Genomic DNA, 23,224 nt, shown 5'->3' with positions numbered 1-23,224 from the left:
TGTGAGAGTATTCAATGAGCTGTCAAAACAGGAGATGAAAGCTATGGAGGTGGTGTTCATATTTCTGACAAAAGCCTTTCTAAAAATTTGCTTTTTTATTTTTAAGTAAATGCAACAAAACATGCCACCTACTAATCATTTAACAAATGCGGATAACTCTTTGTGGCAAGCAAATCAAGTTTATTTTAGTGTGGAAAAAATGTATAAAGGCTGTATGAAGCAGGCTATAAAAAGAATTAAAAATTTAATGGAAAATTGATGAGTAAATTAAATGCAGCAAGAAAATGTAAACTATCGCGTTAGTCAATATTAACACCACCATTGAGCCAGAATCGAGGGTGTATAATAGGTGAAATGGTTTATGTCAAATATGAACCATGGCTATATTGAATATAAACAAAACACAAACTATTTTACAAACCTATAGGTTTCCAAGCTTTCTTTTAAAAGAATACTAACACTGCTTCGGACCAAGTTCATCTTCCATTAAACTCAATGGAATTTTTTCTGTTGACTTCAGTAAGATTTGGATTGAACCAATTAAAAAAAAAATCAGAAAGTTTTACCCAACTGTGACTTCTAACAAGATCTCAGATTTTCCCGAACTCAGCTACTTAGTTACAGAAATTACTTAGTGGATATATTCCAGAGTATTGTGAGACAATTTCAAATAAAAGAGGCAGGAGAGCAGAGGAGACTTGTTTTTTCAAAACCTGTTCACTCAAGAATGAACCCTATTATGTACTGAGTTCGTAGATTCAGGGTCAGATTCTTCTTTCACACTCCTGTAAATCCATAGTAGCTCTTTTGACTTTAATGAAGTTATACTGGTGTAAAACTAATGCAAGCAAGAAAAGAGTAATCTACATATAATATTTACGTTTCTATATATATAGGCTGCAGTTATATTTCTCTCTAGTTTGCCTTGAGAGGTAGCCTGCTAACCACTGTGCAGTGCTCAGGTTTTAACAGCTGGTGTGCAGGCTTTATAATCTAGATTATATGAGATAGTATCTACACTTTATTATGTGCTGTATTGGACAGAAGACTGAAGTCTGATTTCAGTCAGATAACTGTATTTTGTTCCCTGCTTGTAGGCTTTGATTGATAAACTTAAGCAGGTACAACAAACAGCAAATGAGATCAGATATCTCATGTTCCAATACATTCACAGTCAGTTGTGCATTTCTAATGGCTTTGCATGCTGGTAAACTGTCATTTGGTTGCAGCAGTTTACAAGTGACTCAGACAAAGACAACTACACCCTGAAGGCTGTCAGTTTCTACATCACTGGTCCCTAAAACATACATTTCAGTCTATAAAATAAATCTTCAGAGAGCAACAGAGGGCCATGCCAGGGTTTCACAAAATGCAATATGGTAAGTAAAAAAGCTGCCCAGAGTCTTAACTTCATGTGCAGCTGAAATCCTAACAAATAAAAGATAGCCATCTAAACTGAAACAAAACAACTCACTTCAGAAATATAAAGGAAAGCATTTAAAACTTCATTCAAATTCTTTATTTTAAAGCCTGATTCTCATTTACACTAAGACTCCTTTCCACCACTAGAACGGGCAGAGGCCCTTATTTGTACACATTTTAAGGCTCTTTTATACTGTCACAGTGGTGTAAAGGGGCCTTACTGTAAATAAGCATTAGACACAGGATGAATTTATTAGTGAAATCAAAATGCTGATAGCATTGGCTAGCATTAGGGTCATGCTTTGCTCACTTATACAGAGTGTTCAATTATCTACTGGTTGTATCAAATATACAGCTAGTAAACAGCTACACCTGTGTAAAGTTGGACACCACCCACTCTGTACTCTTGAAATGATTTTTCTCTTGTACAGATGTAGTTGCACCTGTGCTGGCTGGCTCTGTGAGCTGATTTGTAAATTCCAAAAAGGGTATAGTATGCAAAAATTGACATAGGGCATATTCTCTGGCTGGGTGTTAGGTAAAATTGGTTTAAGTGGCTGCATAAACTAAATCATCTATGAGGCTGCTCTAATCTGAAGTGCAACACTGAAATACAAGGATCTCACTTAGTAATGACATCTAACAATGCCAGTCTTTGTGCCCATACCTTTAAGATGAGAAATGCAACTCCCTTTACTGCCACTGCTGTGCAAAATTAGTCCATAGCATGTAGACTACGGAAATCTGTATTTTTATATGCACATGTTCATGGACAACTAGAGAGCATCCTTCATCCCAGAAAATAAACTGGCACATAGGTATTAATAAATACTAAATTAATACATAAAAGAAAGGTCACAGGTGAGAATATCATTTAGTTCACAGGGTTTCACAAGCAAATTTTTTTCCAAAGTAATTTTAAGGATTAACCTCAAGAGTCCAATACACCAACGTCTCTTATTAACCTAAAGTTCTATTCCACTTGACTTCAAGCTGCTTTGGTTTTGGGTCCCAACTGAGTTTCTTTCAAGAAGGAATGTTACATTTGGCCTCCTGTACATTTAAGGAGATAGTACCTCCCTCAGTATGTGGATCCAGAGGCTAAAACCCTCTGCTTATTATTTTTTGTTTTAATATTCCACAGTAAGGAAAGGAAAGTCCACCCCTTCCATGATGAGGCAGAACATCCTACAAAATTCCCATCAGGAAGTAATCTGATTTAAAATCATTTTTATTTTGAAAAAAGAATGAGGAGTACTTGTGGCACCTTAGGAGACTAACAAATGGAATTTTAGGGTCACATTCACCTCAGCCTAGAGTGAATTTACATTGTCAGAGTAGGTGACTTAATATTTTTATCGTCTTTAAGAAAAAAGTAAAAAGAATGGCCCATGCAAACCAAAGGAGCATGTGTGCCTTTATGGTTTGGGGAGTGGCAGCTTAGGAGTAATTGGGAAGGAAGGTTGGCATAACATATATGGGTTATAATGTCAGGGAGCAACAGGCAAGAAATGACAGCATATTTCTCTGCTAGAAGCAATGCTGGAAGCAAAGAGAAGTTTCTCTGATAACCCCCATCCTTGTACTTTGTGTCTGTTTGGTTCCTCTTATTTCTCCCTCACCCCAACAGAAAAAAGGACTTTAAGAAAAGTGGTCTTGTGAATGTGTGTTTGTGATCGTGTATAGATAGATTAGATATCTGTGCCAGTGTGTTTCTTTTATAAATGGTTACAGAAGTGTGTCCCCATGCAATGTGGCCAAAGGATTGTGATGACAATTCCTCGATATTGGGGAGCCTTAGTGTAGTGCTTTTCTTTCAGATCATTTGTTTAAGGATGTTTATTGACTGCACAGGGATTTGCTCCACTAGAATAGTGAGTCCTGCTTTCCACTTGTTTCCTCAATATTGGTGCTTTAAACACAACTTGGTGCTTTAAACAACCAAACAATGGCTATTCATCTGTTCCATCCCTTCTGCAGTAGTGATTCATAAGGGTATTGTAAGGCCTGAACTGCTCATCATGATGCTGGTCCATAGGAAATTTTGAGAGTAGCATGGGGGTAAAATAGATCTCAAGTGGCCACATATGAACATAAGCATAAGCAATTCCTAAGACAAATGCTGAACAAATCTGCAACAGAAAAATTCTTCTCTGAAAAAACTCTTACTCCTATGTACAGTCACTGTAAAGCTCCCTCTACTTTGAGCTAGTGCAATATTAAAGTATTAACTTGCATAATAACACTACCTTATTTTTTGACAACCAGTGGTTGGGTGTTTTGCAGCTGGGACTCCAATTTAACAGCTGATAATTTTCTCTGCTGTTTTGCCGCCTTCCCTGTCTTGCATGTCTTCCACCAACACACATGCTTTGTGACTTTCACACTCAATCCCTGCAAGCATTTTCCATGAGGCCAATCTTCCTTAATACACAAGGGCAAACAGACTTCCAGAAAACCTCACCTGCTTTTCAGGAATAATATTTGACTTCATAGTAGCTCAATATTTTTGTCTCATCTCATTAGGTACTCTCAGTTTCTATACATTTCTTACCTGCATCAGCAGGAAACATACATTTCCCCTTTTCACAACATCCATTTGGAAGCAGAACATCTGCATAAACTAAAGAGGTATTAATCATTATTATTATTACATCTTAACAGGACTCGAGGTGAAATCCCAGCCCCCTTGAAGTCAATGGCAAAACTCCCATAGACTTCAATGGGGCCAGGATTTTGCCTTTGGTGTATAGCTGGGAACCAAAATATAGATAGTGGTCATATTTAGGGACACCTTAACAATAAGAGTAGAGTAGAGAAGGGTCCCTCCAGCCAACTATTATTGACTGCCATGAAGGCTTAACCTTCTTCCTTTTCCTCAGCTTTCCTCCTCTTTACCTATGCCATTGGTGAGCTGGGCTGTAGATAATTAGTTTTGATATCATTGACTCCCAATTTGGTGCAACATTAATGGCTGTTGTCATTGCTCTTTTCTTTTCCTTTCTCAAGGGATATATTTCCCAGTGGTGGCAATTCCAATTGCTTCTGTGGATGCTCTCAGCACTGTCGCCTTTGTACCGGCTTCGTTCCTAAGAGGCACTTAGCAGAATGTATTCATCACATGTTTTTCAACCATTGATGTGCTCTCCATGCACCTACTTTCACTTTCCTCCCTTAAGCCTAGTAGTGATGTTTGTTGTATTTCAAATGCTTGTGTGGATGGATGGACTCCCTAGAAAGATGTATGTTGTATTTTAAGTGTCCCATAGCAAAGCTTTGGTATATCAATTGTCAGGCACAGTCTGCTGCAGCTTCTGGCTCAAATCCTTAGCAAGTTCTAGCACAAAGAAGCATCCAAATAGCAAATGTAGATTCTATTTCATGATAAAAACCCTTATATCTACTTCTACTGGTTTTAAAAGAAGAAAAAAAAACCAATTGAAATCTTGCAATCTTGCATTGCTTGAAAATCAAAGCGAATAATATTAGATATCAATTCAGATGCAATTAGAAATGTGGAATCACACAGTTTGAGTAATCACAGTATTAATTAGCACAACTCAACGTATCAAAAATCAAAAAGTGATGCTGCAGTCAACCACAGTTTACTTACATACCTTTAAACGGTGAATGAACATGTTTACTTGCAATGGCATTTGCTCTGGTTTCTGAAAGGGGGAAAGAGATGGGTCTTTAGCTACTGCAAAATCAAGCCTTTCACAATATAATGGCCCTATTTTAGTTAACAAGTTGTCAGTCTTTAATGACTAGAGGTGTAGCAGCTGGTTTTGATGTAATTTCTTTTGAGACCACTAGATTACAAGCAGTTTATTGCATTCTTCTCTCAAGACTGCTCCCTGGATACAGCCTAATGTCAAGGGGTCAAAGGTCTAAAGCCAGAAGCTAAAGGATTTGTCATCATTTAACAGGTCACTTGTTGCTATGTACTATGCAAACTGGACGGTTCCTTGGAGCTTATCAGAATGGTATGATACATTTTGTATTTTCAAATCTCCACTGGGAAAAGTGGGCATGATCCAATTCTGAAAGCAAAGTTCTTACAAGCAATAATCAGAGTGTGTCTGTCTGTGTGTCAGTGACAAAAGCACACAGTGAATTTAATTATTACAGATTAACACCTTACCCACATAAGGCACTGTACAGCACTATGTTTTCAGGCAAAAATCTCAGTGACCTCAATGGAGGTGTTAACAGACCTCATATAAGCACATAGGGCCAGATCCTCAGCTGGTGTATATCCTGGCAGCTCCAGGCTAAATTCGGCTCTGTTATACCAGTGTAACTGAAGTAACTCCTTTGATCTGAGTGTTTCCATTGCTCTCAGTTACACTGGAGTAACTCCATTGCAATCACTGAAGTTCCTCAAATTTCACATGGGCACAACTGAAAGCAATTGAAGTACTGAAGTCAATGGGAATTACTGTGATTTTATATTGATATAAGTAAGAGCAGAATTTGCCCTACAGGATCTGCAGTAAGCAGCCTGTGAGTTATTGTCTGTAAATTATGCATTAATATAGGAGAATTGCTTTTGAAGGTTCTGAAGAAACATCTGTAAATCTAAAAATATGGGAAACAGAGAAATTGGATTAGATGATCCACTGAGGACACTACAGATCATATAGGTCTATTGTTTATGCAATCTCGCTGCTTTATAGTACTTCAGTCAATGAGAGTCTGAGATTCCAGCAGATAAGTGGTATTGCTATCCATAGAGTTTATTTTTACAAGAAGAGCCCTGCTTTTGAAAATTAGGGTTGGCAAACAAAAGGGCAGAAGAGACTCATTTTCTTAATAGTTTTACTGACAAATTATATACTTCAGGTTTTGGAGGAAGCATTCTGCCTCCACTCTAGTTCCTTACGACTGTCACCCTCTGGCTGTACAGGAAGGAGAGAGTCACCTTTTATCGTGGGAATGCATATAGATTCCAGTTCTAAGTATTATATGCATACTAAGCTGGAAATTGACATTCAGATACCTTCCAAAGATAAAGAGTGAATAGATCAGAGAATGTTGCTTGCTCCCTTTGCTCCTTCACAATATTGCCGTCCTGGACTTTACATGACAACCATATTTTGAATAAGGTCAGACATTTCCTACAAGATCATACTCTTCCAAGGAATTTAACAAAGGTAAGAAAATATTGCAGTATTTTATAAAGGAAGATTTGAGAGTGCAGTCTGCCATGAGACATTACGTGACAGGCTTTTCCGGCATAAACTCTCTCAGTATTAAATTGTTTAGACTTTCAGATTTAAATAAACTGCTTTGGCCAGAGCTTCTTTCGACTGGTCATGCCCCTTATGACAGGAGCTGAGGGTGGGGTGAAGGAATATACCCAAGGAACAGTCTATGCAGGAGAAACACTTTGGAGGTTGGGTTCACCAGGCTTAAGTTTGGTTTGCACCAGCAACAATGCAAAGTAACTGGAGCCCAGCCCAGAACTGGTCCCTCTATTTTTCTCTGTGATGATGTCTCTTTTTGTTCTCATTTTTAAATTTAAAATTTTAAAGTTTTATGGCCAAAATATATATTTATCTCTTTGAAACAGGGACTGTCTCTTACTATATATTTGTAAGAATATAGAGCTCAGATTCTGATTGGGGCTCCGGGTACTGCAGTAATCTGACTCGGTCATCAGCAGGGATTAAACCTATGGGCTTCTGTCTCCAAAGTATAGGCTTCTACTACTTGAATTTGAAGACTAAGGGCTAGATCTGCCAAAGAACTTAGGTGCCTAACTGTCTCTTTAGGTGGCTAAATCCCAGAATCAGGTCACACTTGAATTCACAACACACTCCCCTCCTCCCACCCCACCCCCAGCTGCTAAATCCTTGCAGATGCCTATATTTTTGCTGTAAAAGTTGCCTAGGCACCTATGTTTCTGTCTCTGAGCATACACACTGCAGACCCATGCCAGGCATTCAAACACCTTAGCCCCAGAATGATCCATAAACCAGGTGGTCTTCCTCCTAAATCACCTGCAGGGCCTGCTCCAGTAAGCATGCTCAGACATCAGGCCTCTACAAGTAAGGTTACACAAGAGTGGCTAGACCACTCACCTAACACGAGTGACCCCTGCTTCACATCCCCCCTCCACGTTAGGGGAAAAAGGGGATTTGAACTGGAATCTGGCAGTGTGTGCTCTGCCTACTGGGCTATGAGATATTCTGGTGTACGGCTCCCTCAATATCACCTGTTGAAGCTGTTCCACTGTGGGTAAATAATGAAGGAACCACTGGGCCAGAGAGCACATTGGAAACAGACATGAGCATGACTCTGTAGCCTAGTGGTCAGAGCACTCACCTGGGGGACCCAGGATTACAGCTCACCTGAGCCAATATATATACATATTGGTAATAATGCACAGAGGAATAGCTTCAACAGGAGGTACTGAGGGAACACCACCTCAGAAATACCCGATAGGCCAGAGATTAGAGCACTCATCTGAGAGGTGGCAGCTTCCCCTTCAAATCTCTGTTCTCCCTCAGCTAGAGTGGGGACTTGAATGGGGGATCTCCCATATCCCAGGTGAGTACCCTAACCACTCGACTAAAAGTTATAAGGGGGGCACCACCACCATAATCCCCCTCCCCATTGCTAATACGACCTAGGCACCCAGCACCAAGAGAGGGTTTGCAGCTAAGAATCCCAAGCAGGGCGAGGCACCTCACTGCAGCTTGGTCTTGGCACCTATCTCTGAGAGGGGCAAGGCTTAGCAAGGCTTAGCCCTTGGCGTGGCATCTCCTGTTGGCTATTTTAGACAAGGAGCTGCCTAGCATGCTGGCTTTTGTGAATCCCATTCTGAGACACCTGTCTCTCCCCATTCATTGCATAGGGAGCATAGGCACTGAACTCAGGCTTTGAGAATCCCAGTGATTTTCTAAGTGCCTAAAAGTTAGATGTGATGATGCTGAATGTCATCATGTCTAAGCTTCTTTGTGACTCTAGCCCTAAATCCATTAGGTGGGGGCAGCAGCAGGACTATCCTCCGTAGATCAATCAGATAAAGGCGGGACACACATACACTTGGCCAGTGTGTTACACAAGTAAATAGTAAATAATAATGCCTTCCAGATAGGGAAAATATGCTGCAACATTCTGGACTATTTGGAATAGTTCAGTGAGTTGCAACAGTAAAAGAAGACAAATTCTAGAATGTGGAATCAGTCTGTTTGCTTTAACCATTAGAATGTGTATCAGCATTTTATCTGTGCAGAAGGCAATGATTTGCTGCCTTCTGTCCGAACACACTAATGCTGATGTTCAGATTACCTTTCGAAGTACTCTGAATTTAGAAAAAATTGTCCTATCACATGTTGTATGTGTAGGTTAATAAACCCAGGGACAGCTTTATACATTTTCCCTCCACATTTGGGAGAGCTATATTAAACACATTATCCAGAGAATTTGTTATTGGCAATGTTACAGGGAGTGCTGATGGTCCGAGAGTAATAGTGTGCAGCAGATTCCCCCTCCCCCTACACGTTCTTTTTAGCTGTATCTAGGTCAAACAAGAGCAGTGCAAGTTGCCAGTCCATACACTAGAAGTTGTAGTTCCCATGTGATGTCTCCATAAATTTCTAAACCACACATACTTCAGAAAAAGAAATAAAGCTCATATTATTTTGTTACAGCCATGATTTTCATGTCCTTCTATATGAGTGTGTGTCAGCATTTCCATTAGAAAGCCTGCTTTTGAGAGGTTTGTATAACTCATCTATAAAAATTTGCTTTCTGCTGAATCTCAGCTCAAACCAACCAATACCGTATATATACAAATGTTCTACATCTTTCTAAAGTAACAGTCCAATGAGTACATTTTATAAATAGTGCTGCTGCAATGTCTAGGATGTAGACTATTATAGTATGTTTTAATGGAGGGGAGTTGTTTTGGCCTTATTTTAGTTAGGAATGCAAATATTTGTGTATGTGTGTGTTTATTATTGTAAGATGCTTTGGGTCATCTGTAAATCAAAAGCTTTTGATTTTAGGAAGTGAAAAATTGGGCAAGTGAAGATGAGCTGTATTACAGACCACTTTTTTCTGGCAATTTGAAAATGAAACTATACCTAATATCAAAGTCGAAAAGACAATATTACTGCTTGTGCTCACAACATGTCTCCTGATAAATTAATACACAGCCAGATCCTCAGCTGGTGTAAACTGAAGTAGGTGGAACAATGCTGATTTGTACCAGGTGAAGATCAGGCTTTTTTTAAACCATGCAAAGTGCTTGGATCTTACTAGCATAGTTACCACTAGACTTAAAGCTTTTCTTAACACCTGGCTACATAATAAATTATTTCTTTTTTTAAAATGTTATCTTTTATGTTTTACCCTCAGAGCAATTTATATATTAATTCATCTAAAGGTTTTTTTTACCAGTAGGTTTACCCTTATAAAACAAGTACAATCCAAACAAAAAATTAACATTTGGATTTTAGTGCAAACTAAACCAAAAACCAAGCAACTCAACAATAGGAAATTCAAGAATATCTCATTCATGCCAGGCAGCCTCTTTGCATTTATGGCATGAATAAAGATAGACTATCTGTGACTGTGAGCCATGTTATGTAGAATTTGGTCTTTTTTTTTTTTTTTACTTATTTCATAGTCACACAATGGTGAATTTCTTAAATCCACTCTTTTTCTGAAGATGAAAATGATCATATTTTACTAGCTACACTGTCCCAGTTTACTCCAATGCATTTTGCACACTCACACTGCTGCTTGAGCTGAATCACAAAGAACTTCCTAATTTTTCTCTTTCCTTCGCAAATAATTGTGTACAGAACTAGCCTTCCCCAAATATGTAAAAATCTGCTTAATTACAGAACCATGATTCAAAGGATGTAGTCATACACTTTAGGATAATATCCTTTGTTTCCTCCACAGACAAGGTCCATTACTTGGACATTCAGAATTCACCTGAAGAACAAGCACGAAGAGTAACCACGATGAGACTTAAGCTCCTGCTTAAATTTAACTATGTCCTTAAGTGCTTTGAGGCATCAAAGCCAGATTGTTCAGTACCACGCAGAATGGAGCTCTAAGGGTCTGACTCAGCAAAGCACTTAAATACGTGCTTAACTTTAAACTTTGAACAGGAATAGATTTAAGCACATTTAAAATGTAAACATATAAATTAGAGCCTAAGAATATTCAGTTTATCTTTGAAATGGGAATTCTTCCAAGAGACCTCTATTGTAGGTCTAAATTAAAACATACTCATCTGCTCATTAGACTCCTTTCATGGAGGTAATACTACCTGAATACACAGTATTATCTAGTTGCTCAAATTTATTTAGAAGTTTCAAACATGTATGGTGAATTAATCAGCTGCACTCATCTTGCAAAAATCAAGCTCTCAGAGGTCTATATTTCTCCCATATCTTGGTGATGCCAAACAGTGGTGCTGTGGGATATGTGATAGCAAAGAAAATGCAACACTAGAAGGTGGCAGTGGCAGGCATGGCACTGGCTGGCATCAGATGTAAAACAGCAAATCCAGACATACCCTTTCTTATGATCAAATATAACAATGCATGCACATGTAGGCATGAAAATACCAAATGTCAGTTTTTTAGGGTTCTTACAAATCTGAAATATATTTTGCAGAGAGGAACAATGTGGGATCGAGAGATATCTTCGTTTATTTCTGGCTTACACAAAAGCTCTTTCTAACTAAAACAAAGAAGGAGCTGCCACTTAACAAAGTGAAGTCGTCTGGATTTGAAAGGGAGCCCATTTCCCATTTTGGGAAATACTGCAACATGTCAGTAGGACAGTCTGTTACCTGTAAAATTTGAATTGGGAGCCGAGAGTACTGTACCTCCCCTGGTTTTTTGAAGATACCTGCCATTTGGCACACTCTGATTCATTCTAAATTGCTTCTGAGAAGTATTTTTATGAGCTCTAAGGGTGATCCATTTTTGACATTGGGGATTTAGCTGCACACTTAGAGGAGGTGAACTAAATTTTCCCTTCAATTTGTTGGGAGAATTTTGATGAAAAGCTACTAAAAGCCCATAAGATTTCCCTCCAGTACATCTCTGCTGAGGGGGCTGAATTTGTTATCCGGAATTTCCCATTAATACTGTATGGTCTGCTAGTAACTGGTGGAAGGGAATTAAAGCAAATTACAACTGAATCCTAAGGGCCCAGCCAAATGGGATCTTTTCTTTCAAAGTATCCTCTTCCATATTCCACCTCTGGTCATGGTATCTGAAGTTAGTATTGTGCAGCTAAAAATTCCAGATCCTCCATTTTTTTATTCATTTTTTTAGGAGTCAGAGAGCACATTAAGAAAACTCCTCACATTTTTTCTTTCCTTTTCTGCATCAGACTTTGTCATATTTCATTAAATCTTATGATGGCAGTCTCTGGGGGAAGAGGACAAAACGAAACCCAGATATAGAGACAAAACCATTTTGGATCTGCAGTTCCAGAATGTGTAGAGTGCTGGGAATTTGTGAAAATGTTAATGAGCTGGAAGTTAAACCTCTGCTGAGTTAAAAAAGAAGAACATCTGCATTTGAGGAGATAAGTTGCTGATGCAAGCAAAAGAATTAATATTGTGGCTGCATAAAAAGCAGCTTTTAGCCATTTACTGAGGCTGTTTACATTTGGACAGAGATGTTTAAACCTTTAAAGTTTCTTGAATAACATAAAAAATTGAGGGAGATCTTATATTTCTATATATTGAGCACAGGGTACATATCAAAAAGGCATGCAAAATAATTAAAATAATACTTACTACATAATTATATTCCAACGTCTGAAAGATGAGCCAAAGTTGAGTGAATTATTATTTGTCCCTGAACATTCACCCATGTTTGTTCAAACTGGTTAAATTTCCCCCCTAGGAAATGTTCCTTTATAGGGCCGGATCCAGCATCCATTGAAGTCAATCCGTTGACTTCAATGAGTGTTAAATCAGGTCTGAAATGAGGAATAATCGAGAGAAGATGCTCAGATTACACAATGACAAGTACCTAGGTCCATAGAAAAGGCAAAATATCCTAACAAATACGATTTGTAATGTTGATGAATGACACAGCACTACAACAATGTTGTATTTAAAGGACGATTGCCGTTTCCAAACAACTTACTTTTGGTATTTTGAAGTAATTATTTAAACATTTTTGGCAAGTAAATGGCATTTTCTCATGCACGGTACCATTTTCTATCAAAACCTTAACTGAAATAATTCTAGACACACTGTCATGGAAAAGAAACTACTGACTCAAGAGATGATAATATAATTGAATTGTATGTCTTTTACACTTGCACATTGCTTTTATCTGGTACTAAGGAAAATAATGAAACCCAAATCAAAGTGAGTTACATCCTGCATGTACACATCCTGTATTGAAAAGAAGGGTTTCAGGGGGACTTACAGAAGTGAAGAAGTTTAGAATTAAAGCTGAAAAGTGATATGTTCTGCAATACCTAGATAAAACTGGGTGTAGGTTTAACCACCTGAGTAAGATGCCTAACTATTGGACATATGCCACATTTCTGTCTTAATATTAAATTTCCTCGGTTTTGTAGGCTTAAGTACTTTAATGTGGTTTTTGTAGTGTCTTACTTTAAAACAAGAAGCTATGGATTGACTAGTTTGATTTGGAGATTTGTAAAAGCATGCCCCTTTATGATTAAGACAGGTATATGAGTTAAGTGATCCAGCATTTAAATTGATGGGATCGACCTTTATGTGTTTTTTTGTCCTAAGAGAAGTAATGATAGCAGTAGAGTAAAGACACATAAAACTGCCTTGCTGGAGGAAGCTGGGCCTCCTATTACCTCTGTCAATTAAAGTCAATACAGGCTGTGTATCCACCTACTGGCAGGTTTAATCAGTGTCCATCATGTCCAGAGAAAATAGCCTCAGAGATGGAGCAAGAAACTAGACCACTGTCAGCACCCTTTGTCCCTTCCATATGGATAGGACATGATTCCACAGGATTAGCCAACAATTATATGCTCTGAACTGATCAATTCAGTCAATTTACTGTGCAAAGTAAATTGATCCTTCAGAACAAAGGGTTCTGTCAGCAGGGAGGTACCTGAGAAAGCAGCATGCCTGTGTAAACAGTTCTGTCCTTGTCCCAGTGTGGAGTGGCCCAGCGCCATATGGTGCCACTATGAACTTATTAACTGACGGATTAACTCATCTCAGCATTTGGGATCCCCAGTTTCCAGCTGTGAGAATGATTGATGGGCTAACTACTGCTTCAGTCTTGGAAGTTATTTCCTCCATTTAACAGAGTCAAGAAGACAGAAAATTGCCCCCTTTGTAAATGCTAATCTCACCACTCCTTCGAACACCCAACATAGCAATTTATTCAAGGCAAAGTCTTAAAATTGGGATAGTACACATCAGATGCATACTAATTAGCAATTTCTTTTGAAGGCTCCATCGCTTATTAAGGGTCTCCTTTTCCATATGTTCATCACGCCCCACTTCACCCTTTAATTACAAAACAGCACTTTCTACTAATTGTGAGAAGGTACATTGTACCCAGTATCTGTATTAAAAACTATACCTTCTGAGGCCTAATTTAGGGTCAGATAGAAGGCAGACAGATAGACAGGCATGAAAGCTTAGTACCACTGTCATCATCTTAAGCATATTCATTTTTAGCCCCCCCGGATGTGCTGCTTTAGGGAGCATTCCATGAAAAGAGTATTATTTTGAGATGGCAAATTTCATGTTCTCACTGCATTGTTACCAACACTGGGTAACGAGGTGGTGGTTATTCCACTATTATTACTTTGTGCTGGAAAATAAAAAACATTCAGTCAATAATAAAACAACAGCGTGGACACTATATTGGAGACAGATTTGTCAGTAATTTGCTCTATATTGACTCAGATCATATTTAGTTTCTTTTTTTACAACTCATAGCTTTAGGTGTGTTCATATAGTCATTATATAACGGACCTTGAAATTTTCAAAAGCCTAGAGATATGTTACCTGTAGATACTGACAGTCACATAAGATTTGCAGTATGAATGTGTAAAACATTAGGAACATCAGAAAAGAAAACCTGAGCAGGACAAAAAATTTATGTCTTGTTCTTGTTAGAAATACTGAAGTTTTTGCTTTGTCTTGCTTTCCTTATATGACCCAGGTAACTGTAACCATAATATCAATTATTTACATGTCATTATTAAGTCCATCATTATTAACAGCTGTAGCAACAGCTGCAGGTACATAAAGAATTGGTGGTCAAGCTTTAAGGTAGATATCGTTGCTATGGTGTTTTATTTTCTTATGATTTTCTAGACGATTTTGAGCTGTTTAGTTAGTTATCTTCTGCAACACATACTGCTCCTAAAGAACTGATTGAGGTAAACGTGAGTTATGAAATGAAAAAAGCTGTAGAATGTGGATTAGAACAAAATAAAAGATCCAAATGCTTATTGGAATTTATGCTTCAATAATAACTTGTATCATTGCATAAAGGACTAAAATGTCCAAGTGGTAGGAATTCAGTAGAAGATGATCATTTTTAAAACTATTCAAGGGAAAATAAAATTCATATTTCAGGGACACAAGAGCTGGTCAGAAAATGGCAGGAAATGTTCACTGAAATCTTTGCTAAAATATTTTTTGCTGTTTTTTCTTGAAATTTCATTTTAATGGAAATTTTCCAACCAACTCTAAGTGAGAAACATGAAGCCCTTATCTTTAGCAATGAACATAAAAAGAACAATTATCTCATTGCATTTCATATTGCAGTATTTTCAATAACTACATGAAACCTTAAAACTGAGATTAAAATAGATGGGAGCTCATACAAGTCCCCGCTCCCAGTTAGCACCACATTATGGGCTGATATCCACAAAATATACTGTAAAGAAGTACAGTCAATGCTGTGGTTGCTCCATCATCCTTAACTCATATATTCTTTCCAAATCTTGCTGTTCTTGTGGTAGCTATGCAAAATCAACAATTGCTTCCAGAGTCCCAGAGGGAAGACTTCATACAATGCAGTAGCCTTTAACTTAGTTTCCTTGCCTTTGTAATAATACCATACACCCGCATAAGGCAAGCCGGAGTACTTGGGCTACATTTGGGTACGCTTCAGAGAAGGTGGGGAAATGAAAACTGGGCCAGGTGTGGGGCTGTTCTCCTGCAGCCTCTATTCCAGCCTATGGAATTTCAGCGTATGGGCTGGAATATCATTCAGTCTCCCTGCTCCATTTGCAAGGGATTTTGAGCAACTGGAACTACATAAATTTGAATCCAGAGATCCTCCATATGCCTGTCCCCTTTGCGTGTTAGCCTATGTGGGGCCAGAATGACACCCTTGATTCAGTGCTCAGGTATACCTGCATATCCGCTGTGCCCAGGGTGCCCCTTCAGAATGCAAAGGGTCTTGCACTGGACCACTGCACCATGGGTGAATTCCACTAACAGCATATGTCATTTTCATCCAAGGTTCTTAAAGTGCTTTACAAACATTAGTGAACCAATTAACCCTCACAGCACTCCTGTGAGGCAGGCAAGTATTGTTATATCTTTGTTCAAGTAGCTAGACTAGGAGGTTAAAAGACTTGCTCAATATCACACAAGAAGTCAGTTATGTAGGGAGGAATAGAGCCTAAGAATCCTGGCTGCCAGTCCAGACTCTAATCTCAGCTTGTCAGACTCTTACTATTGTTTTACCAGTTATTTTGCATGTACTTCTCAGTGAGCATGTGTACTCTAATTCTTTCAAGGGACAGTGGTCTCTTGCTTTCCCCTTTTGGAAATGTTATGAGAGTGTCTCCCAGTCCAGTGAATAGCATTACTTTTATGCACCTTCCTGGAAGCTAACATTATAATAATTATTGATTACTATTCAGCCTGGAAGTTGGCAATAAAGCATCTGAAACAGTTTGAAAGTTGCATGTTGCCAACTGTGAATTTTATCACGAGTCTCACCACATTTACTATTTTTCTTAAAGCCCGAGAACTTGGAGCTGAGAATCTCAGCTTGCACTAAAAGAAGAAAAACATGTAATGTTCTTAGCCTCATGGTTGTGGGAAAAGCCTGAAAATGTAGTGAGTGGACCCAAAAGGCTCACAAATCAAGATGGCAAATAAAAAGAACTCCAGATGTATTAGTCTTAGAAATCTCATGATTTTTAAGATCATCTCACAATTTTTGGAGAGCTGACTATTTTTTGGATGTTTGGGGTTGGTAATACTGCATTTTCTTTGAAGTTTAATAATGGCTCTAAGGATTACAATATCTTCAGCTAGAAAAAAAGATTTCACTTAGCTGGCATTTTATATGATATGTCAGGTCTGAGCCTGTTGAGATTTGGAATGGGCCAACATTTTAAACCTCAAAAATCATGTTTTAAAATGGAAACTGACAGACCCCTACAGTCTTGCAAGTGGTGATGCTATCATAATGAAATGTAATTAAATTGTCTCTGTCAGGGTGAGAGTTGGCCAATCATTCAGTGTACATCTTATGTGCCATCATTTCTTTCATTAGCTATTAGCTTCATCATCTTAAGGTGTTTTATTTTCAGCTATAGCATCACGCTGATCAAACTGCACCTCTTATTCCTTTTAATTACTAATGCTTTAAAGATGCTGCATCTTTCTGTTCACACTATCAAATCAATTTAGGCATCTCAAAAGCATTTCTGAAATATCAGATCCTATGTCAGCTGAGCAGAACAATGTGCTAATAATTATATTTCTCTTTCTAACAGGAGATAAAGCTCTAGAAAAGGTGACATACAGCCTAGGATATTCAGACTCTAGCTTGAAGGTCAATTGGACCCACAGACATATGTTACAAAATCGGCAACATGAAGGCTGACAAACCAAGAGATCATTTGGAATATTTAATTGCTACCCTAACTGTTTAAGCAATAGTTTGGAAAAGTTCACAGATTCTTGTTCTCATAGGGTGATATTCACCCTTGTGCAGTGGGCCAGCAGGAAGCCTATGCAGCAGTTAATCCCTATTTTGGAGACTTAAGAAGGCTTTAAATGGTACACCATTCTTGTGCTAGCCCTCTGCAATGGGGAGAATTTCACTATACTGCATAAAGAGCCCTTACTGACTAGTCTACTAATAGTCTATGAGGGATGTTTTACCCCTAATATGTGAGCTTTTCTATTTAAGGACAAATCCTGCCTTCTCCTCCAGATGCACTGAGCTCCCCAGATGCAATGGAACAAGTATAGTTCCAATATGTGGGGAGGGTAGGATTAAGGGAACCCACACAGAAGGTGTGCAGCTCCAGAATGCAGTAGAGTTCTGCTTTAATGGGGCTGTCTGTACAGTGCTGTGCCGGCTTTTGCTTCTGAGGATACCCCCTGGATCCACTTCTCATTGTCCCCTACAGTGCCCCGGGAACTGTGGCTGTTGAATCACTGTCTCCCCACAGGACTCCTTTATACACTGCACAGTTATTCAGACTGTAAGGAAAGATTTTTTTCCTTTTTGAACAATTTTCAATTGTAAGCAGCAAGATTTTTCCCACACAGTAACTCCTGTGGCCAACCCAGATAAACATAGCCCAAGGGGACAAAGGAAGATGCGTTAAACCCTTGTGTAAGCAGGGAAGAGAGTAGGCAGGTAGTAGGGTTGTCCAGTGTAAAACAAGTCACTTTTAAGAGTTTGAGCCATGGTCCATAGGGAGAGGAGAAACAAACTTTATTCCCACTCTTTAGGTAAATTATTGAGTATTTTCTTGTCATGCAGATGTGACATAAAAGACTGGTGAGGGGGAAAACACAAAGACAACCCAAACCAACAATGAAGACATCTGCTCAATTCTCAGCAGCACTTAAAAACCCTTGTGAAATGCTGGGGTATATTAAAAGGAGTAGAGAATAATTGTTAATAATATTATAATGTTATTGGAGAGGAAGAATGACTTTGAGGTTAAGGCACTGGACTGGGATTCAGGAGGTCTGTTCCAGCTCTGCCACAGATTTTCTTTGTGAAGTTGAACAACTCACATAATCTCAGAAGGCCATTTTATATAACAGTGCCGGTCCATAGTCTCAAGGTGCCATTCCAGCAGCAAAGACAATCTGGCCACACCCACTTTTCCCCAGCCATTACTTGGGATGGCAAAGGAGCTAATATACTGGTGCTAAGCCCACTGAGGATTCCCCAGGGCATTGAAAAGCCTCAAGTGGCCAATCAAGATGGTCTTAAGGCTTTATTACACCAGAGAAGCACAAAAGAACCTCAGTGGGACAGAGAACCTGATCCTGCATTTCCATGGCAAAATACCAGATTTATGGACCGTGGAAATTTTCACATAAATTGGTGCAAGTGCATTTTTAGGTCACTGGTCAAAACAGCCATTGAATGCGCTGTTATGGGGGACGTGCCTCATCAAGCTAATTCAAAAAGCAACAAATACTAATTTTCTGGCACTGTGCTGTCCAAGAGCTTTCTATTATACACAAAGCATCAGGGATTTTGCTGTGACTTCAGTGCATTGCACATGCATGGAAACCCTTTTAGTTAAAGTACTTGACCATACTTCATTGTTTATTGGCCAATATGTGTAACTGCATTTAACTTGTACAGCCTGCTTAGGTTATGCCTAATGACAGTTTTATTTGTTTGCAGTTTTAGCCTTTCATTTTATTTTACTTTTGTTATGGTTTAACACTCCTTTAATTTATTAGAATTATAAATGTATTTGAAATGTGAATGCTCTTACAAACCAACACAGATCATTACCTTTTTCTTGCTGTGTGTGCAACATTTTGTGAAATCTACTTCGATGCACTGGATGTTGGTGCCTGAAAAATCAGAATGGGAGATAGGGAGGAGGGAATGACAGAAAGCCTATGTACATACTAAGTACCACTCATTAAGCCAGATCCCCAGTGAATATGACCACTACACAAATGTGAAAGGGCAGAGGATTATTGCTAGTGGTCTCAGCAATGACAGGGAAGCAACAGATCATATTTCCATATTGGGCTTCATCTTGCTTGCAAGGATCCTTGCATTGTACACAGCAGCTTGTGTAAAGTGGTTACACTTCAGCCCAAGTGGAGGCTATGTGCGGGTGCAATAGGGTTGAATCCTAAGCATTATTGTCCATATGGTCTGTTTTCTTACTTACAAGGGGATAAAATAAATAAGACATGGCTGGAGAATGGGTTTGTGCTTGCAGGCCACTCAGATGAGCTTTATCTAATTCCCATTCACCCCCTGTCCTGCACATTACTTTTTAACTTTCACTTTATACACACAATACTCCACACTTTTGGCTGTGAAGAATCAGGATGATTATGTGAAGGGAGTTGCACATGTGTTGCCATTAATTAGCAGTTCTTTCCCTCCACATCAACTGAGTGGAAGGTTTCCAGATTAACAAACTGTGGACAGTTAGGCCCCAGTCTTCCCCTGCAATAGGGCATTTTTAGACTGGTCCAGTGATGTAAATCTGCCCTAAAACCAGCTAATTTGGCTAGTGAGGAACACCTTGTAGAGGGGAATCCCTGGGTGGCAGAGACTCACCAAAGTGGTTCCCATATCAGCCCTTCGCTTGGCTGCCAGCAAAGGAGGACATGGCTAGGGAAAAGATAATATGATAGGGCTTCTCTACATATTGTGATCCCTAGTTGTCAGGTCAGCCCTTTGGGACTGTATGCAACCAGTGCAAATTAGAGCAACCTTAAGGCTGCTCTGGTTTGTTGAAGGAATGGCCTGGCTATAAAACTGCCCAAGTATTGTGGGAGTATAAAAGTAGCATAAGGACACCTTAACATCTGGAGCTCCACTGAGCACCCTTCAGTTCCAGCTCAGCAGCATTGTAATGAAGGGGGTTGTACAATCAGACCGTTCAATTTTATACATTGTTAGGAACTACAAAAGGCAGAGACATTCAGAGGTAAAAAAATGTTAAAAGACTCCAGCCACCTAGGATTTGTTTGGATTAGAGGCTTCGACTTGACCAGCCAGCCCCCATCTTAAGTACAACTTGCCTTTTCTACATTAGAAATTTAAGATGTGTCACTTAGAATGTGCTACCTAACACATTCCCAAAAATACCCTTTTCCACCCTAGTAATAAAAGCAGTTGAAAACTTTTTAGGGACAGCTTGAGCATGGTAGGTGCCTTTATCTGAGGAGTTCTGTAGAAGGTATGGAAAGACATGCTTTTCTATCCTGGGTGCTGGAAATGGGGTAGAGGCAAAGGTAACTTAAACCATCTTTCTATCTCCCTAATTCTGCTCCTCATCAGGTGCCTGCCCAGCTCCCAGCATAATTTGTGAACCATTACAACTTCACAGAATAGCCATTACACCTTTAAAAAAAAAACACTGAAAAGCCAAACCCTACCAAAACAAGACACTCCACTGCACATACTTATCCCACTGGGGAGAGAATGAGAAAACAAATAATACATGACAGCTGTTAGTCTCAGTACCTCATCCACTACTGGAAGGTGCCCAGATTCAGTGATGATCGTATTATAAGAACCTGAATAGAATAAAATTGTGGAATGTGTGCTGTTGTGCAGGATGGAGGATTTGACAAGGTAAATTTTGAGGAAAATAATTCAGGAGATATGATGGAAATGTCCAAGTTCACTAACAAGTTTCTACTGCATCATCCCTTCTCTGTGTTTATTTGTGGGAGAGCAGTTTTAATTCAGGGTTGAAGCTCGATAGGAGCCTTTGTGGTGGGGATGTGGTGAATCAGACCCTGTTCATATGTCTTCTGCATCCAGAATTTCCCCTTCTAAGGCCCCCTGGTAGAACAGAGGTTGTGGCCTTCTCAGCATGGGGGTCTGGTGACTCCTGTGAATGGTTCATGTGGGCTTCCAGGGGTGAATCAGGGCCCAGACGTGTTTTAATTCTGATGAAAAGTAATAGAAAAGTAAATACAAAAATGAGCACTGACTTGCCTCTGAATCCTACTATCTTTATCCTTGGGGATTTGGATTCTATTACAAATATTAGCAAAGATCAAGGGCATTTTATTTTAAGGGCTAGTCTAATTGGGAAAAAGTTAATTCTATAAAACTGGAAATCAGCTAAAGAAATTAAAATTGATGTGCAGTCTGTAGTAGAGGTATTGGATCCTTCACATGGGAGTTGAACCTAAAGCTCCAAGGGCATGCTTTCATAGCTCTCCAAGTCCCTAGCCACTCCCCTCCCTCCATGCATATTTTACCTTTGATATCCTTGAGGTTCTTCTTCATCTCTCCCCCCATTCTGTTCTTGGGGCCACAGGGACACCTCTGCTACCTTCCTAAGTCACTGAGAGACACTGGGTAGCCTCTCCAACCAGACTGTTCATCTGGCCCCTTTCTCCTCTGTTCTAAAAAGTGTTCTAGGCAAGCAGAATATGCCAACCTCCACTTCCAGTAGTGTATTTGGAGCAGAAATTCTTCTAGTCCTGATGTGTCCCTTGGCTATTTAGTGAGCTGGGTAAGAGATCCCTCATTGCCCCTAGGAAGGGATGCTGACAACCGTACTTTAGCTCAGAGTGAAACTGCAGGACTCCAAATATGTTAACACCACCCCTCTCCCCCAATAAAAACAACAGAAAATGTCACAAATTTTATCCTATTTTTAAGTATATGATTATTATTCCCGATGCTTCTCATTATCTGTTAAATGCTGCTGATATATTCGGCACTGCAGAAGTCACAAATAAAGGCAGTCCTTGCCTTACAGTCTAAGGTAGACACTGAGACAAGAAAGTGCACAGGAAGACCCAGGAGATGGCATTAATTTAGAATTTCTTTTTTTTTTAAAATGTTATTTTCAGTTCCCTTCATAAAGTGTTGAGAGGCAGAGATCATTTGACTCACATGGATCAATATTTGTGATCTTTGTGGAGAACTGAGGGTCAGATTCTCTGCTGGGTGGAAACTGACTTTGATGGAGTTCTATGCTGATTACCACCCAAGGGAGAATCCGGCCCTGAATCTTAAGGAGCAGTTGAAATGAGAAGTGGGTGGAGTAGATGGAAGCAGCCCATAAAGTGTGGACTATATTAATATTAAGCAGACATTAATTAATTCCTGTTTCAAGGGTAGTGGGACCAGGCTGGGGGAGGGGCTACCACTCCTTCAGTGGAAATTTTGTCAGAGCTCATCTGTGCCACCCCTTCCCCCCCCCCCCCCCCCCCCCGGGTCATTCTTAAGTGTTTCACTTACTTAGGAGGGGCTCTGTGGCTGCTGGAGATGGAGGTGAGAGCGGGACCCAGAGCGGCTGTGGAGGTCACCCTGGCACCCAGGATTGGGCCAGGGAGCAGGTAGGAACTCGGGGACTGTCAGCAACTCCCTGTCATGTGAGAGACTTTTCCCAGCCTGGAGCCAGGTGCCCTCGGCCAAGTCTCAGTAATTCCTGTCGCTCCCAGTACAGAGCCCACCCTGCTCACCATCCTATCCCTGACATCCTGACTGTTCCCCACTCCCTACGCAGAGAACCCATCCTGATGGCTGCCCTAACTCCCTCGCTCCCATGCATAGCACCCACCCTGACTTCCCTAAACACCCTTCCTTCCCCCCTCTGCCCCTAGCTCTCCGTGCTCCCCATGGTTCATACATTTCCTGCTCTCCCACCCCACCTCCCAATTCAAAGGGAGCTTCCACCACCTCTGACCTGTTTGTAAATACTTATAGAATACAGAACACTGATGGAGTAAAAATAAACTGTCAATATAACCATCTAATGTGTTAAAGATTATTTAGAAATATTAGACCTGATTCTCCTCTCAAATCAGTATTATGCTGGTGTAGCATCATAGATGTCCCTATGGATTTACAAC

The sequence above is a fragment of the Caretta caretta genome, chromosome 5 (assembly GCF_965140235.1).
Source record: "Caretta caretta isolate rCarCar2 chromosome 5, rCarCar1.hap1, whole genome shotgun sequence".
Taxonomy (NCBI): domain Eukaryota; kingdom Metazoa; phylum Chordata; order Testudines; family Cheloniidae; genus Caretta; species Caretta caretta.
The sequence above is the reverse complement of the archived record's forward strand: the minus strand, read 5'-3'. Positions refer to the sequence as shown.